Here is a 12,394-nt window from a genome sequence, read left to right on the forward strand (position 1 = left end):
AAAATGATAAAATGATTTCGAATTTCCCGCCGCTAACTCCTGGCTCCACCGACGTCATCGACGACAGGAATCGGAGGAGGTAGACGTATTCTCAGGACCTGCGGGGACCAGCGACAGAGAAAGGTTATATGTTTTTTTTTTAGGTTAAAGTAACCCCGAGTGTGACTCGGGATTACTGCTTTTTGCAACTAAAATCCACCCCTCTAGGGATTACCGCTTAGGTGGTTAATAAATCAGGTCTATTGACTCCAATGGGATTCAATTTCAGCTACTATCACTTTCATGACCAACAACCACCGACTACCAATTTGAGTCTCTCAATCTCCTGAGGCAGCCATCGAGTGAAATGCGTTGGGATTAAGACAATCCTCATAAATTATATTATGATCCTATGTGATATGTAACATTGGTTCACTATATGTTTTATTTGTCTGCCTAGCGTAGTTGAGCTATGTCTTGAGAATCTATAACAAGTCAATATGAAGTAGAATATCAGTTCTTTTTATTGCCAAAAAAAACTGTCTTTTATTCTCTTATTTCTTATCTGTCCACTTTGTTGACTTGATACTGGTGAGAAAGTGGCAAGATCAGCAAGGGAGAAGCCCTCCTTGATTGGCTTATGGTGGGCCTACACAACACAAAGGCCCTTGGCAATAGCCCTTTTTGCCCAAATCAAGGAGGGTCATAGCTGCTGGGTGGTAAAGGAAGGAGGCAAAACCAATGTGTGTTGGAGAACAGTATTGCCCTCTAGTGTACATTTAGGATGATGACACACGACAGATCATCCCATTTCAAGAAGATGGTCTTTGTCCTGGTCTGAACAGGAGAAGTTATGAACATGTAATGATTTTGGTAAATATTTTTTTTTAAATCTCATTCTTCTGCTTCAAAAAGGCTGCATGTATACAAAGCTCTTTAACAGAGCCGATCATCCTCATTGGTGTCATTTATGGCTTTATAGCTGGTTTACAATATGACAACTGGTAATTGTTTTACAGTTATTACTTTGTATTTTATCCCACCTCCTGACACAACCTTGAACTGTTAACACCTGCTTATAACCAAGGCCTCATATGTCAGCAGATGAGAACCACTGACAGGAGAGGCTACCAAGGCAGGTTATTACCGGTCACCTTTACCCCTCCAGCATGGAGAATATTAAAATTACTCATTAAACCTTACATAACCAGTCAATTCACATTTTGATTCCACGATCAAATTTTGCAGCATCAGCTAACTTATTATCTGTGTGAGTAAATTGCCAGTTTGACAGCAAGGACCGAGAACTAGGAATGCACACAGGTGCAAATTCCTAGTATGTTGCTGCAATATTAATTCATGTTTTATTGCTACAGTGCATTGTGTATGAGGACAACTGTATTGTGGTGATTATGCAGCTGAATAAAATATTGGTAAAGGTGGACACAACTTGTTAAGTGCTAGTTACATTGGTAAAGTACTTATGTTGAACAATGGGGATCTCAGGTTTGCATGCATGCCATATACAAATCTACATATCATGCCATGAGAATAGGTCCATCATTGTAATGGGTGATCTAACTAATCAATAGCATGGCACATGAGATGAGAAAAGGACATGCCAGAGCCAATGCTGTTTGAATTCCAGAGTTTCCTATGAAGGGGTCCATGAGACAACACACACCTAGAGAGACCTTCCAATGAACGTAAAAATCTTCCACTTTTCAATGCATACCTTATTTTAAAATCATTGATATCAAATCTAGCTCTGTGCTTCGAATCTCTGAGCTATTCCCTACGTTTAGGAACCCTTAGTCCCTATTCAATTAGTAAGCTTGGCCTTGGGTGGAATTATGCGAATATGCCTTGATTGGTGGGGCATTTTGGAGGTGTGGGTGTTTATAGGCAGGTTGCATTTACATGCTGACCACTCTAGAAGAAGCTCACGTAATGCTAAGTCTTCATAACTGAAATTTCTAAAAATGCTTTAAAACTAAGGGAACACCCCAGTACCACAACCTAAACTGTAGCAACATTGAAAATGCAAATGGTGGGACTTTTAGGGTACACACTAATATTAAATTTTCTTTTAATTCACATATAAGAAAATCCAACAATAAAATTCTACAAACAAATGCTAAATACTTACAACACTCTTTTTCCATGCACATGGTCCTTTTCTAGGCATGTGTGTTCCTCTAACGCGTTTCACTAATGTAGCTTTCTCAGGAGAAACAACAAATCTTATATAGTATAATCAGTCTCCAACATGTACACGATAAATAGATACATGGAGAACACTTCAGTGCCATACACCAGGAAAGGGAATCAAAAGCAATCTGATTAATCCCCATACTGTTGAAACATAGAGATCCCATGATTTTTCTAAGCAAAGAATAAAATTCCCTATATGACACTGGAGTGTTTTCTATGATTATCTACTAATCATCTATATATTGAAGTCATATACTTTACAATAATTGGTGTTTCCCCTGAGAAAGCTACATTAGCAAAACGCGTAGAGAAGCACACATGAAATATTTAAAATCCAGTGTTTTTCTTTAAATTATATATATATATATATATATATATATATATATATATATATATATATTTGTTTGATGTAATGCTGTAGTTCAACAAGATTCAAGATCAAGATTCTACCATTGTTAAAATAAAACAGAAAACTTGAACACTTGAACAGGTACAGAATTTGTAAAATGAGAAAACATAGGGAGGAGGTAATTAAATATAATTGTGAAATGAAAACATGCCTACGAATACGTCAGCCTGTAAAAAAAAATGAGAACTTTGCCCGTAATAAAAATTCTCCAACTCTGTAAGAGGTTTGGGATTTATATTACTCAGGGCTATGACCTGACATTTTGCCACTGTCCTCTTACAGAACGATAAAGCACGTGTTCACAAGCTGAAGTCTTGATTGTAAAATAAAGAGTTCCAAGCTTCCAGAATTACTATTAAGTGAAAGCAAGCCGGGCTGGACAATGGGAATTCCTCTCCGTGAATCTTTTGGAGGTCACGTTTAGTTGTGCAAAACCAAGATGGCGGCCTAATTTATAGCAAGCGTTGATACAGTTCCTCCTTCGTTATGTATTAGAAAGATAATATATAACATACCCAGCTGCCAAGTCTCAGAACGAGTCCAAGAAATGTCTACATATGAAAGAACAAGCATACAAATAGGGATTGTCAACATAAGATGTGGGCTGGAGAATCGTACATATGGACTGCGTTATGGCTGCAACATACATCAAACGGATTCCTGAATGTTATATGACATCCCTTTGCTTGAAATAAAAAAAAAATCTCCATATGTAATATCTGTCCCATTGGCATATGAAGAGAGATCATGCCTAGACGGGATACAGACGGAACAGTTATACATATTCTGCAATAGGAAAACCAACCCGGAAAATTTGGGCTTATACAATAAAATGAGCAAATGTGTAGTAATCCATAGCAACCAAAGAGAATTCTATTTAATAAATTGTAATTGTTGCATGATACATTTTGAGTTGTTTCCATGTAGATTATTTTTAGGGGTTTCCTAACCAGCAATGGTGGGGCTACCTAAAGCACAGTTATGTGCTTTTGAATGTGTTCTTCTCTTGGCTTGCTTCATGACTTCAGGAGTAAATTACTAATAAATGGTCTTAAGGTTGAAAAAAAAAATATATATATATATATATAATAATAAATATATATATAAAAAGTATAAAGGTTAGAGAGTCCGATTGTAAGACTTATCAAAGTCACATGACTGTCTCATCTCCAAAAACGTACCTCCCCATGTTCAATTAAGCACGTATGTTGGATGTCCTTAACCTGAGGACTACCTGTAGATGTGCCACTGTATAATGGAGAGTGGATAACACAATTGACTGTAACCTCTTCCTTTCCAACTGTCTGCACTGTTAGGAATATGTCCAAGTTCAATAGGAATGAGCACTTCAAGTTTACATGATTTTTTGTTAAAAATTGGGATATTTCAGAGTTGAGATGAGGGTGCTAGATGTAGCGTTTCACCTGTGACTGCCCATAACTTAGAATAAATGGGATTTCTTTTGGGCAGGTGAGTACCACTTGCTGCTGTCTTCTGCCAAAAAAAATGTAAATGTTCATTATGTACACAGATAGCAGTTGGAGCTGCCAAGGGAGCCTCCCAAAGAACCACTCTAACCCACCAAATATACGTGATGGATTTTTTGATTAGAGCAACCCAACCAGGGTTTCATGGTTCCTAGGGTTCCTCTAGATGTTGTTAGGGTTCCTTGAGCAACATTCTTCCCAATGGCCAGCAATATAGGAGGCATTCTTACCACTGACCATCACACTAATACACTGTGATCTGTGGCTATAGTATTATTAGGGGCTCCCTGAAGACCAGAAAATTATTTAGGGCTATGTTAAAAAGGATTAGTGTATACCAGAAAGAAATAAGGGACCCCTACATTAGGGCCTATTTGGACGTAGCTTAAGTTTAAAGAGCTCCCTAAAAATCTGTGGGTGGTCACAACCCCTGGATCACCTACACAGTTATGCCTACACATTTATTCAAAAACTTATGGGCTACTTTCAATTAATACTTTATGAGAGCTGCTGACACGGACTTAACATTTTACTACTTACACAAATAAGTATAATGGGCTGTGATGGCTTTCTGGTTTATAGTGTACTTTTGGCACTCACAGCGTGTCCATTTTAATTTACTTCTAAAAATAAAAGCTTGTTTGTGGTATTCCAAATAGAACAGCTCACTCTCTCGTCCTATTTTGTTATGTAACACAAACGCTTTTCAGTTTCGAAAAAACGCCCGCTGTATTAGGATGCAGGAAGTTAAATTATCTATCATTATTGTCATTATCTCCATTAGTACCTCGAACGGCCCAAAAAGAGCAAGCAAACAGACATCTGCGGAACTGGATCCTACGCTAGGGATCGGTGGACACTATTCTAATCAAGATTGTTTAAACATGTGTATAAAAAAAAACACAGAACCAGTTCTAGTTCTGCTTACTGAAAAAAACACCAGCAGAGGTGCCTGGTAAATAACTGCAGGGGTTGCTGGAGGGGACAATTTGTCCTAAACTCATAGATCAGGAGCACCAATCAAAACTGCGACCTCCTGCCAGTTGTTATCTCATGTCACATTCTACTCAGGGTAAGGTACCATGTATCTAGCAGGTTGTAAGTATTGGTAAAAATATACCAGATTTTCTTAAACATTAGGAATCCATAAATGTATTAATTTTATTATTATTAGCCCAATCTCTAAACCTTCCCCCAAAGACATAGGCCTTACTTCAAAGTTCTAAATAATATTAATTAACTCTAATCATCAAATTGAATTGCCAAGAATGGTGACAAGTTTCCCTTTAAAGTTAAAACCCAACTTTTATTTTCTGTAGAAAAAAATAGCAGTCCTCATTACCATATTAATTCAATCACTAAGCCTTACCCCGAAGACCCATAAGCCTTCCAAAAGATCTAAGTAGTATAATTCAACTCTAATCCTCAACCATTGCCCAGGATAGCAATCGGTTTACCTTAAAAGTTAAAACCCAACTTCAACTTCTGTAGAAAAAAAAGCTGTTCTCACTGCAATATTAACCCAATCTCTAAACCTTCCCCCAAAGACTTATAAGCCTTCCCCTGAAGATCTGATTAGCATAATTCAATTCAAACGATCAACTTGAATTGTCCAGGATGGTGACAGGTTTACCTTAACAATTAAAATGCAACTTCAACTTCTGTAGAAAAAAAAGCTGTCCTCACTGCAATATTAACCCAATCACTAAGCCTTCCCCAGAAGACTTATAAGCCTTCCCCCCGAAGATCTGATTAGCATGATTCAACTCTAATGATCAACTTGGATCACCCAGGATGGTGACAGGTTTACCCTAAAGTTTTAACCCTAAAGAATTCAACTTTACCATCTAGCAATGATGAACTTGCGGGTTGCAGGACACTCAGCATAATTCAACTATTCTGAACCTTGTTGCCCAGTATAGTGACAGATTTACCCTAACCCCCCCAAACTACAGTCATTCACAGCCCAAACTCCCACCTCATTCACTCACCAGGGATAAAGCATTTCCCAGCAGACTGAAGGAAGTCCTCCGAGGTTCTTCCTCAGCTGTGTCAGAACTTCCCTCAGCACTTTAATGCTTTTTACTGCTTTGATTTAGGACCTAAAAAGTGACGAGTGGGGTCAGGAACTAGCAGCAGAGTAACAATCTACCCATCACATGGTCTCCAATGGTTAATAGATTGCTATGGCCAGTTGCTGGCCTCCAGTACTAACTCCAATGGCTAGTCTGTGCTAGAAATTTGTAAACTTAGACAACTTAGAGGCAACAAAAGTGTTGTCTTTGGGCGGCCATCTGAGTTCAAGAAACAGAGGGTAGAGTAGGCGGTACAATAGATAAAGGTATTGTCGATGGGGGGGAGCACAGTGTGTAAATGTAACACTTACATACTACTTAGCATGCTCATGAGAACATATCCAATGCTACGTCCACTTTAACTGATAGTTTTTATCTGCTGCTCATATTATCAGTTTACAAACACAAGAATGAGGAAGAACTTAATGTAAAAGGAACTGCCTCAGGCACACAAAATCTGCTTGACTTGCCCGAAGTCCCATAAATGTTGGCATTAAGCATCTTACTGTTTTCTCACACAAAGACTTCACCGTGAAACCACTTCTTCTTCCAAGAGCTGTTGTGACAAGATTGTTGACTTTTTCTTTTTTGTGTTTTGCCATTGCAATAGCCAAATAGGAACACTCAGCCTTAGCAGGTCGTATAGGCTGGCATGGGCCCATAAAACAAACACACTGCTGTCAGGTTCAGAGTCAGTAAAAAGTACTGAATTGGCCCCGATGGCCGAACTTGATGTGCCAATTCCAAATTTGGTGTCAATACCAAATGACACAATAGCAACGCGAATGAGTGTTCGCTGAGATGTGACTTGTGCCATGGAAATCTTTCCTGCAAACATGTTTTCAGCTTTGCTTGGTAATTAAATTTTAGCTGAGCTCTGCCGGTAACAAAAAAGAAAACAATAAAAAAAGACAGCCTTGACGAAGATGTTAATCATTTACACCATTCTATTTTTTTCCTTGTAAACATATGTGATGAAAGGCACTCCGATTTGTTTCCAAGGTAAAATCTTTCAGCTACTAAAAAAAAAATGCACATTTAATTGGCCAAGAGTAACCTACCTTTGTCTTGGTTGTCCACCTTTATGATTGGGGTGCGAGCTACATATATTAGAAGACATGGACCACAAAAGGCAAGAAGAAAGTGCTGGTGAACTTTTTGGGTTTCTCATCAGCACCCCTATATACATAAATAATGTACCCCAGTTTCTGGCTCCTTGCAGATACCAACTTGTCATTGGGCATTAGGCTTTGTTTACACTGCAGGAGAGCAGAATGGCCATACACATTAAAGTGTATGACTGACAATCTTACAAGGTAAATATGAAACCCCTGAACATTGTATTGTCCTCCAAACCCCTGCAGGGTCAACCCATAGGGTTTAAAACAAAATTTTAAAAAACCTGTTATTTGTCCAAAAACCCATTTGTAAAGTTGCCCATCAACTATTCAATCATATTGCAAAGCCCCTGAAGACAAAGCATTGTCACCAAAATGACATCATTATATTTATTACACCACGATTGTTTTAAGAAAGTAGTTAGGAGTGTAGTTTTTTCATAAAGAAAAACTCCCACTGCAATATTACCCCAATCTCTAAGCCTTCCCCCGAAAACTCATCAGCCTTCCCCCAATAACTCATAAGCCTTCCCTCACATCAGCATCTGATCTGATCAGCATAACTCAACTTTAATGATCAACTTGAGTTGCCCGAGATGGTGACAGGTTTACCCTTAATGTTAAAACTCAACATAAAAACAAGCAGTGTTCCTGAAATATTAACCCAATTTCTGAGCCTTTCCCCCAAAACTCAATACCAGTTAATTATGAAACCCCTGAATATTGTATTTTCCTCCAAATCCCTAGAGGGTTTATCCCTAGAAGTTAAAAAAAGTTGTCCGTAAACTTTTAAGAAAGAATGTAGATTTTTTATAAGCCAAAATTTTACTGCAACATTCCCCAATCTCTCGCCTTCCCCATAAGCCTTCCCCTAAAGACCTGATCAGCATATTTTACCCATAATGATCAACTTCTGTTGCCCAAGGTGGTGACAGATTAAACCTAAAAGATAAAACCCAACTTCATTTTCTGTAAAAAAAAAAATGGTCCTGAAATATTAACCAAATTTCTGAGCCTTTCCCCCAAAACTGAACACAAGTTAAATTTGAAACCCCTGAATAATGTATTGTCCTCCAAATCCTTGGAGGGTCAATCCCTAGAAGTTTAAAACTTTTTCAAAAGAATATTGTTTGTGCAAAACTCATTTATAAAGTTGTCTACTAACATTTAGGAAAGGATGTAGGTTTTTCCTAAACTGAAATTCTTATTGCAATATTAGACCAATTCTAAAGCCTTCCCCCGAAGACTCATAAGCCGTCCCCTGAAGACTCATAAGCCGTCCCCTGAAGACCTGATCTGCATAACTCAATTCTAATGAATAACTTGAGTTGCCCAGGGTAATGTAAGGTTTAATCTAAAAGTTAAAACCCAACTTCAAGAAAAAAAATAAGTCTGTCAGAAATAATAATCTAATCTCTAAGCCTTCCCCAAAAACTCAACTCAAGTTAAATATAAACCCCTGAACATTTTATTGTCCTTCAAATCCCTGAAGGGTCAATCCCTACAAAGTAAAATTCTCACTGCAGTATTATTACCCCAATCTCTAAGCCTTCCCCCGAAGACTCATAAACCTTCCCCCAAAGACCTGATTAGCATATTTCAACAGTATACATCAACTTGAGTTGCCCAGGATGGTGACAGGTTTAACCTAAAAGCTAAAAATAAATTAAAAAATTAAAAATAGACCGGATTGCACTAAAAATGTACATGAACATTTGATTTACATTTCTAATTTATGAAGAATCAACCATGGTTGGCAAGGAAAAAGAGGCATCAAGTTTCCCCCCCCCCCTCTGTCTAAACCAGACCTCTATTCCCCCTCAACTATGGGTGAACCCCATGGTATGGTATGGGATGAAGATTTCCTTTCTCAATGAAACAAGAATGAATTGGCCATGTCCAGAAACCTCTTGTCCCCCCGGTAATGGTTACATATTCACCAGTTTTCCCCAGGTGTATGCAGATTGCCCATGTATCTTCTAATCCCAGCAAGAACTTAAAAGACAAAAAGGAAATAAAGAGTTCTTTTTATTCTGGCAGAACACGTTTTGTAAAAATAAATTAAATAACAAGTAAAGAATACTTTCCTGTTTTCTTACAGGAACTCTTACAGTGGTTGGCCAAGAAAAGTTGGAATAAGTCGACATCAAAAATACCATTATGCAACGACAACAACAAAGTTTTAAAGAAACTCCATTTACACACATCTTTAACTGTCAAGCGTTGATCCAGGCTGGGGCCGTCACCCGGAACCTGTCAGACGTATAATGGATGGAGGTTTTTGCTGCCATATCCATTTTTGTTCAAGGAAGAAACAAACACAGAACATGATAAATGGTCAATACAACGTCATTATAATCTAGACTGTCCAAGATGGTATTAAAAGCAAGACAAAGTTTTTTCCAACTCATGCAAAACTAATTAGAGTTTTTCTATTCAAGCAGCATGTGATGCATTAGCCATTTGTTCACATTTTGCTGTAAATTATTATTGTTTACAGAGCTTAATACCTCAAGCTAAAATGCCTACAAAAATGTATACATTCAGGTCTGACCTGTTTCTTTAAGTCAGGGGTGTCAAAAATTAGGGCCAAAATTAAAAACTTAGACAAAGTTGCGGACAACCTTAAAATTTATTGAAAAAACTAAGGAATTTTTTCCTTCTCATTGAATATAAAAACCTTTTCATATGGAAACAAAGAGTTTTTTCACATTCAATCTGGAATAAGTGTATAATAGAGAAAGAGGCATAAGAATTTTTTAAAAATTTAATTTAAGAAAAAATCGTATGCCTCTTTCTCTATTTGTAGACTAAATTTCAATGGTAACCTTTTTTCACAGGCTAACAATAATAATAACAATTGTCTTCTATGAAAATCCGACCATTCAAGTCTATGCTATGGAGTAGCAAGGAAAAGTGCAGCTGAGGGGTAGAGCTGGAAATGCCAGAGGCAGCCAATGCGGAGCTAAAGCTTATGAGTGGCCCGCTGCTGTAACTCCCTCTTCATTGAAATAGCGCTGCTACTAAAATTCCTGGTGTTACTTGTCTATGAAACAGTCCAATGCAGAGAGCCCGCTGGTCTAAAGAGGCGAGTCATGCCGGGAATAATAGTAGCTGAGCTATTTCAATTCAGCCAGCGGGCAAGGTTTGGCCCGCGGGCCAGAGTTTGACACCCCTGCTTTAAGTAATAAAACCTTTATTACTTACCATCACATGGCCAACTTGGCCATGTGATGTCTTTGTCTGGTTGTAATCTCCACTAGGGGGCGACAGGTTAACAGTGCAGGAACACTGCACAAGCCACACAAGCCTGGGGGTCCCTGCAACTAGAAGTGCATGAAATGGTAATAAAAGCTGCAGATATATTAAAAAAAGGGGGTTTGGGGGTATTTCTTTAAAGCAGTGAATATGACTTCACTTGAAACATTTTCAGGTGCAGAAATAATTGATGCCATTGGAGCACATGGTCCTGGAAGGTTCTACACCAGGAAGTGTTTTGGGGAATGTCAGATTCACTGCTTTATACCCTGGAGTTATCATAGGCTGACTACAGTAGTGTCTTTGCTCGGCCCCTAGGGGTTTACGGCAGCCCAGGGTAAATGTTAAAACTCGGATCAGCTTCATTCAAGTAGTTGATTTCATGGAGTATTCAGCATGATGCTTCGACATTCTCTTCTGGAGTAATTCACATCCAGCTGGAGATAAATGAAATGCTTCCACTTGATTCGGAATATCTCAGGATTCTGGCAGGTCTCATAGGATCTCAGATCATCGACGTGCCGCATCTGTATGGAATAGCTGCATTCCTTTAGTCTACGTTACATTTAATTTTTAAAAGCCAAATTAGATATGAAAAAGAGATGAAATACAATCTGTTTATGTCTATAACATTCATTTATTTTCAGCTACAGGATACAGAAAAATTGAATTTTACTGTAAATCTGTATTTAAAAAATGGGGATGAGTTTATATGGATGATGATCATTGCAACTTAAATATATTGTAAACCCTGATAACTCATTTCACACATTGGGTCTGATTTATTAAAGTTCTTCAAGGTTGGAGAAGATAGACTATCAGGGGGGAACCTGGGTGATTCAGCAAACCTGGAATGGATCTGGATGACATTCTTCCCACTGGCTAGCAATGCATTCATCCCAATGACCAACACACAAATTTACAGTGAGTTATGAATATAATAATTATAAAAGGGGTTCCCTGAAGACCTGAAAGTTATTTCAAGGGTCCCCCATGTTAAAAAGTTTGAGAAACATTGCTGTAGTTTCAGAATGTAGGTGACCATCCCTGGATCATCATGTACAATGCGGGGACAATGCTGGCTGAGAGGGGTAGCTAAAAGGGGGGACAATAGACACCAGTTTAGGAGTCCTAAAAGTCAAACACATCGAAGAATAGTTTAATCTACAGATGAAAAGTTTCTGCATATAAATCAAACATTACACTGCCTCCAATAGAACATTCTAGCCATATTTTTTATTATTGTAGTAATGTGATACAAAAGACAAAGCTTATAATTACAACCAAACACTAGGCCAACAGTTTTGATCTGACGGGGAGAGAATACAAGTAAATAGCAGCACACACAGCTATCCCTGAAAGGTACTATTGTACTATTATAGCAAGGAGTGGGGAAATACGTCTCAGGGAAATGACTAGTTGGTCAAAAGAAATCGATTTCAGCAAAGGCTGCTATGTCGATTAAGCAACTCGCTGTATTTCAATCAGATCTACAAGTATTCTTCTGCATTTGCAAAGTTTCTATAGAGATAACAAATGAAGAAATGTGCATGTATGACGCTTTTATTTTGTCCTGAGATACACTGTAACCTAATCCTTGGCCTGAACTGTCAGAGTCAGAATGATGAAACAGCAATAAATAATATCGCAGCAATCTCTGCACTGATAACACAATCACAACAGTAATTCCAGGCAAAAAATGCTTATTGCCCCATATACAATGCTAATTTATCAAATGATTTGACCCTTGTAGCAGCAACTGGAGAGTTTTTCATTACATGGAAAAAAGTCCAGCACTGGCTACAAAAAATCAAAAACTGGGTTTTGGGGGTATTTATTGCTCCGTGTGTAGCC

The sequence above is a fragment of the Pyxicephalus adspersus genome, chromosome 12 (assembly GCF_032062135.1).
Source record: "Pyxicephalus adspersus chromosome 12, UCB_Pads_2.0, whole genome shotgun sequence".
Taxonomy (NCBI): Eukaryota; Metazoa; Chordata; class Amphibia; order Anura; family Pyxicephalidae; genus Pyxicephalus; species Pyxicephalus adspersus.